The sequence below is a fragment of the Macrobrachium nipponense genome, chromosome 45 (genome assembly GCF_015104395.2).
Source record: "Macrobrachium nipponense isolate FS-2020 chromosome 45, ASM1510439v2, whole genome shotgun sequence".
Taxonomy (NCBI): Eukaryota; Metazoa; Arthropoda; class Malacostraca; order Decapoda; family Palaemonidae; genus Macrobrachium; species Macrobrachium nipponense.
In genome coordinates, this window is record NC_061105.1 from 47,197,884 (window position 1) to 47,205,116 (window position 7,233).

Below are 7,233 nucleotides of genomic sequence, written 5' to 3' on the forward strand. Positions count from 1 at the left end.
ATCACACTGAATTAACTTGAAGGGATGAGGTCTTTTATCAAGTAAATGGAAATGGGAGAATGGTTTTACTGTTACCAAAGAAAGCCATTAGTTTCAATCAAAATCCTTAATCTTTTCTTTGTAATTAGCGAAATGATATAAGGTTTTGAATGAATGTCTTCTTGGAATGTGCTGAAATGCTTTGACATAATGTCTTATTTTTGCTTAAGAATATTCTTATCAGTTGAATCCATCAAGGATTAGAAATTAATGAGGGTTTAGTGTATTAACGTTGACCGTGTATTAGCTTTGCATATTGTCTATTAGTTGACCATACAGCTAATTAATTATGGAATTCCTTTAAACATAACGCATTTTAGTGAGTTAATAATTAATTGATAATGAGCCACTTACGTAAATAAATTATTTAAATTATTATAATCTCGAATGAATGAATTTTATGAAAGACTGAAAAAAGACCTGAAAGAAAAAAACTTGTGATTCTTTCACGAACAATAAAAAACCAGCTGCCCAAAACTGAAGCTAAAGTTTTATGTTTTTTTTCTTTTTTATGGTTATCGAGTTTAGAGGGGGGAAATGAAAGAAATTATATATTTTGAGATATTTCAAGCGCTTAAGGGTCATGTGGGTGTTATCCTTTTTCATGGAAGATTCTCTCTCTCTCTCTCTCTCTCTCTCTCTCTCTCTCTCTCTCTCTCTCTCTCTCGTGTGCAAATGTGAAAAGAAAATAGACGAAGTTGCCGGATTAGAGGGGAAACTCTCCTCAAATGAGGGTATGAAAATACACTTGTTTTGTTCCCTTTTCTATTTTCCAGGTTAATATTCTATTATCTTTTTTAATGAAAATCTATTTCTGCTCTGATAATTCGTCAACAGAATTAATTTTCTTTAAGGACTTTAGTTGGCGTTATTAAATTTTCGTCCTATGTAATTTTCTGTTTCAACTCACCAGTAATTTCCATTGCAAATATACGTAATATATATATATATTATATATATATATATATATATATATATATATATATATATATATATATATTATATATATATATATATATATATATATATATATATATATATATATATATATATATATATATATATATATATATATATATATATATATCTATATATATATATATATATATATATATATATATATTATATATATATATTATATATATATATATATATATATATATATATATATATATATATGTGTGTGTGTGTGTGTGTGTGTGTGTATCTGAGTGTGTGTGTGTGTTACGTGTTGTAGATAATTGCAAGAAACGTCTTGAAGCATGAATTAGAGGACAACAGATATATATCTAAGTCTCAAGATTTACAAGTAATAAAACATCGTTCCTCCATTCACAAGAGACTCAAAACTGGCAACCTGCACCACAGCAGTAAAATGCTCGGATTTCGGATCCGTGATTTGGCAAAATGGGTCTGCACCTGACTCTCAATTGCACTGCAATTATCCTCAACACTGATGGTCAGATTTTCGGTAGCCTCACGAGAGAGAGAAGAAAAAAACGTTTACACTGGAAGAATTTTAGGATTGAAAAGAGAGAGAAAGAGAAAGAAAGTATGGAAAGTATGTGGGACTTTACTATTATTTTACCCTCAGTGGTGGATCGCCTCTGCAATTATGATATTATAATCTAAAATTGTACAGAATCACCAAAATTTCTTGTGTCATTTACAAGTATTAGATTAATATTAAAAAAGGTGTAAAGGAATGTAAGCTATTGTTTATACACAAACAATAAATATTCCGACATGATGTCTTTTATTTGATGGCAAAAAATTTGAAATTATGGTACAAAATTGAAAAAGAGCTGGTATACTGTTCATATTCAATTTCTGTTCAATTTTCTATTCAGCAGTAATACAATTTTTTAATTATCTAATATTAGTTATCTTGCATCAAAACTTAAGGTCGTAATGGAAAAAAATTGTATCCTCGTCGATTCTGATAACTGAAGCTATCCATCTCCCTTAGATAAAATATTGAAATAATAACCACTCTATTTATGAGCACTTCTGCTCCAGTCCTTCCATTCATGAACATATTTTCGGGACCTTTCATTCCCAGAGCCTTTCCAAGTAAAAAAACAATGAATTAGCATAATGCTCAGATGCACATCACAGGCCGTTTTTTTTGCTTTTCAGACAGGAGGAAAGGGGAAACGAATCGCTTTCACTGAAAATAAAACTCCACTGTAGAGAGATAAATTGCCCTTCTTTTACGCCAGTAGCTAATTGCCAAGGTACATTAGTCTTCCGCTGCAATTATTTACGTCCGTCTTCAAAGATGCTTGCTGAAGGAGGTTCGGAATCAGAGAATTTTAAAGGTTTTATGACAAATTTCTTGGATTCATTTCAACTTTGTAAGTTACTTGCAATTGCTTTCAACGAAAATGCTTCAAGATGTTGGGCTTTTTCTTTTTAAATGCACTGGTATATTTAAGGTAACATTTCAATTTTTTCAAAGGTTATTTGGTGTATTTATCTTGGCTGATCCATTACAGGAAACTTCTAAATGCCATTGACTGGATCTCATTTGAATTGCCACTATGGTGCGTATGAGTGTGCGTGTGTGTGTATGTATGTATTATGTATGTGAGTCTGCCCTCCATGATTACTCATGAAAACTCTTTTTGAGATATTCAACGTACTGTCGGCCAACGAAGAATTGGTGAAGTTTCTTAAGTCATCATTCGTTATGGAAATATTGCCATATACAGGTGCCAGATTATTTTACTTAACATGAAATAACATTTCTTTTCTAAGGTGCTAGTTGAGAAATAAATACATTAGAACTGAGTAGACTTATTCAAACGTATTAAAGATCATTATTTTGCAAAGTAAGGAAATATATATCGATGGGTCCATGAATTTTTAATCGTTATTCTCAGCTCTAGTTTTCATAACAGATAAGCCATTTGAAGTTGGCCTTTGCTGCCGCTCGAGTCTTGACCCAACGTATCGTACTGCACTGGGTGTTGTCATTTCGTCTCATACACCCCCCGATAATAAACATTAAGGCATTCACATTCTTTAATAACGATGTTTAAATTAAACTAATTTTGTCCTTTGATCAATATCAATTTGCATGACACATTTAGTGGGCCTTGATTGACTTCTGAGTTTCACACATGATTAGCCTAGGTCTATTTTCAGCAGTATACTCTCTCCGATACGTAATGTGAATGAATATTTATTTAAAACGACAAAAATATAGATCAATCTGCATTTATTTGATTATTCCCGTAACTCTTGTTTTGCTTAGAGCCATGCCTTTTTGGTTTTAATTGACATTGTTTGTTCCTTCTCCTTTTTTCTTATTCCTTTCATAATTGCTTAACATAATTTACTCAGACCTAGCTATTCAAAGCCTAAAAGCAGTCATAAAAAAATCAAATGAATATAATTATTCAGTCTTTATTTTTTATCGAATTCCTTGCATATCACCGTTCTCTGGACACGTTTGGAAAACTGTGATTGGTGGCGGGAGTCAAAACTGACGAATACTTTAAGAAAGACTTATTTTGGTTCATTAAAGCTTTCTTGGGTTGATCTTTCTGTAGCTATTAATTTCTTCTAACAGAAATTAATTAAAATTAATTTCACGTCAATTTTGCTATATGGAAAATAGTTTTGCACAATAATATAACATGATGTTCTAAAAGATATCAGTGACTGTTTTTAACGTCATTACATAAGATTTTTTCTTCCATCTTTTGAGAAGAAAACTAGATAAATAAGGCATGAATCGTGCGTCAGGCAGAGGTGAACGAAAAATTATGAAACTCTGCCACCAGTTTTTTTGAGCGTGTGTACAAATCGAATTTTTTTTTTTTTCAGTTATGCGAATCTAAGATGAGAATTTAGTTTTTTTTTTTGTAAATTATACTTTGCATGCCTCCAAAACGGTTTAGTCTTGTGTATATTAGCGTCCCCATTTTTGCAGATTATGGAAACGATATTTTTTTTTTTTTTTTTTAGTAATAATAATAATAATAATAATAATAATAATAATAATAATAATAATAATAATAATATTGACTTATTTCTGTTGACTACATCCATCAATAATTGTAAAATTCAGATCTAACAGGAAAAACTCGTGAATTTTTATCTGCGCTGATTCTAAAGTTAGCGCAGATAAAAAGTCACGTAGAAGTTTCAACTTTGACTTGCTAATGCATGAAAGGGTGAAAAAACAACAGGAGGAGAGAGTGTATTGAGATAAACTCTCTCTCTCTCTCTCTCTCTCTCTCTCTCTCTCTCTCTCTCTCTCTCTCTCTCTCACAAAAGGGGATAATGACCACTGTATTTTAGCCGTTAAACCGTTAAAGCCCGGGGTTTATTTCCTTCTCACCAGTTCTCTCCATCTCCACGAAATTACTTTCACTAGACTCCACCGTCTCACTATGCAGCAAATTACTCCCACCTGACGTGGAAAGGTTTTTGTAAAAGGCCGGTCCTTCAGGAACGAAGGATCAGAGCATTGGGAATCTGCAGAGCTTTCTCCGACTTCCTTTGAAATTGCTCTTGAAGTCCTGAAGAGAGAAACAGAAAACCCGTTTCCTGTTCAACAGCAAAAGCCCCAAATGTGCTCCTGAACTTGACAGCTGGGCAACGAGTGAAAGAAGAAATCTTAGACGACTTCCCAAGGTTGGTGGTTTCGTCAAGAAGAAAAAAAACTTAAGAAGGAGAAGAAGGCACTTAAGAGAAAGAAAACCAACGTATGGAAAATAAACAAAATAAAGAAAAAGAAAACCAACTTAAGAAGGAGAAAAACAAACTCGAAAACTTTCCGTAATGCTTGAGCTAGGAGCCAATACAAGTTGGTGACGTCTGAGAGGATTGAATTTCTTTATTTGGAAAACTCTTGACTCTGTGTGGTTTTTGTGAGTGACTTTTTTCTTATTTGTTTTTCATAGTTTATTACAATTTATTTCTAATTTAGTAGGGAAATCCCATGATGAAGTGTGCATTATATTTTTCTAAATGTTTTTAAATGTAACATTATACACATATCTTTGTGTATATATATATATATATATATATATATATATATATATATATATATATATATATCTATATATATATATATATATACATATTTATGCAAGTTATTATGATGCCATCATAATAACTTGCATAAATACAGCCTTTAAAATCATATCTAAACACTACTCTGCACTCGGTTGTACAACCAAATTACTCCCTCATAATCAAGCAACATTGTACGTACGTGCGTTCAAATACTTTTTGCGTTAGTGAACGAGCTTCCTTAAATAATACATAAAAGCTTTAAAGAACATTGTGCTAATTTCTGTAATTGCACTTTGTTCATGAATCAATTCGTTTTCGATTTATAACGGACGTTTTTAATTGCATTCAGCAAATCTCTCTGGCAATTGACGGGAATTTATTGCTCAATGGCGACTGGGAAATTTTACTGGAACTGATGGGGACACTTTGGTTGGCTGAGTGTTTGCAGAAGGTTCCAAGGATAATGTCTGGATAAAGACAATAAATAGAACCAGGAAAACTGTATTGCTTGCTGTAAATTATATGTGTGTGTGTGTGTGTGTGTATGTGAATATGAATATAAAACTATTTTCTGTTAAAGCAGAATTCCATTTAATAAAGGAACCCATAGAAACCCCATGAAGACTAGAATTTAAAATATCGATTACAGTTTTCTTCAAAAAATATAGATCTAACGCTATTAATTCTACTTTTTTAGGTAGTATGGCTCCATTTATAATATATATATTATATATATATATATATCTATATAATATATATATATATATATATATCAAAGCGATGCTATGATAAGGACTCCGGACTGATGTCAAGGGATTTCATTATTTTGTTATTAGTTATGTGGTGACATAGTATACAGTATATCTAGCGTGGATAACAATGAACCATCACAAACGCCTTTCCCCACCAGAGCCTCCATTCCTGTATCTCTCCCTGAATCAAATCATTTAAAAAACAAAATCCCCACATAACTTTATTTACTGATGCCTTCTAACGAATAAACAAACCAAGTACCTTGTAAGATATCATTTTCCATGAACACCAATTAAGTAACGGAGGCCAGACAGGACAGAAGCCCTTTTGGGGAAAGTAAAGCAGAGTGGAACACCTCGGGAGGGGGCGATGGGGGAGCGGAGGCCGCAACCCTAAAAGCATTCGGGGAAGAAAAGTATCGGAAAACTCTTAACGCCGCTTCCACAAGAAAAACCGAAGACGTAATAAGTTCAACGTCATGATCTCCAGCGCACATAAATTCTCGGTGTTTCTCCCAAATTCTCGGTATCCCCCACCCCCCCCCCCCCCCCCTCCCCCCAGAGGAGGCTGATATACCGCAGCATTTCCGTGAAACAACGCGGAAGCCATTTCTTTTTTTATTACCTTTAGATTAAACCGAAGATTTCGAACTGTTTTTGTGGATGTATTTGTGTGTATGAGAGAGAGAGAGCGTATGTTTATGAAGTGAGAAGAGAGAATGTATGTCCATTTTATGAAATGACTTCACTTGAAGGGGGTTGTGGAATTTGTCTCTGAAGAGAAGGAAGGTTATAAAGGAAAATGACGCAATTTCCAGATAAGAATTGTTTTAATTTTTTGCTTGTGAAGAGAAAAAACGATATCCTCACAGTAAAATTGTTATTGTTTCTTTTTTTATTGTCTTATTATAAGGGCAGTTTAATTATCAGTTGATTTCTCTGATATTACGTACAAATTCTCTATCATATCACACACACTCAAATATTTACAATATATACGTATATATATATATATATATATATATATATATATATATATATATATATATATATATATATATATATATGTATATATATATATATATATATATATATATATATATATATATATATATATATATATATATACATATTATATATAAAGTAAATATTTGTGTGTGTGTGATATGATAGAGAATTTGTACATAATATCAGAGAAATCAACTGATTAAACTGCCCTTATAATAAGACACTAAAAAAAGAAACAATAACAAATTTACTGTGAGGATATCGTTTTTTCTCTTCACAACAAAAAATTAAAACAATTCTATCTGGAAATTGCGTCATTTTCGTTTATAACCTTCCTTCTCTTGAAAGGTAAATTTACACACACAGACACACACACACACACACACACACACAACCACACACA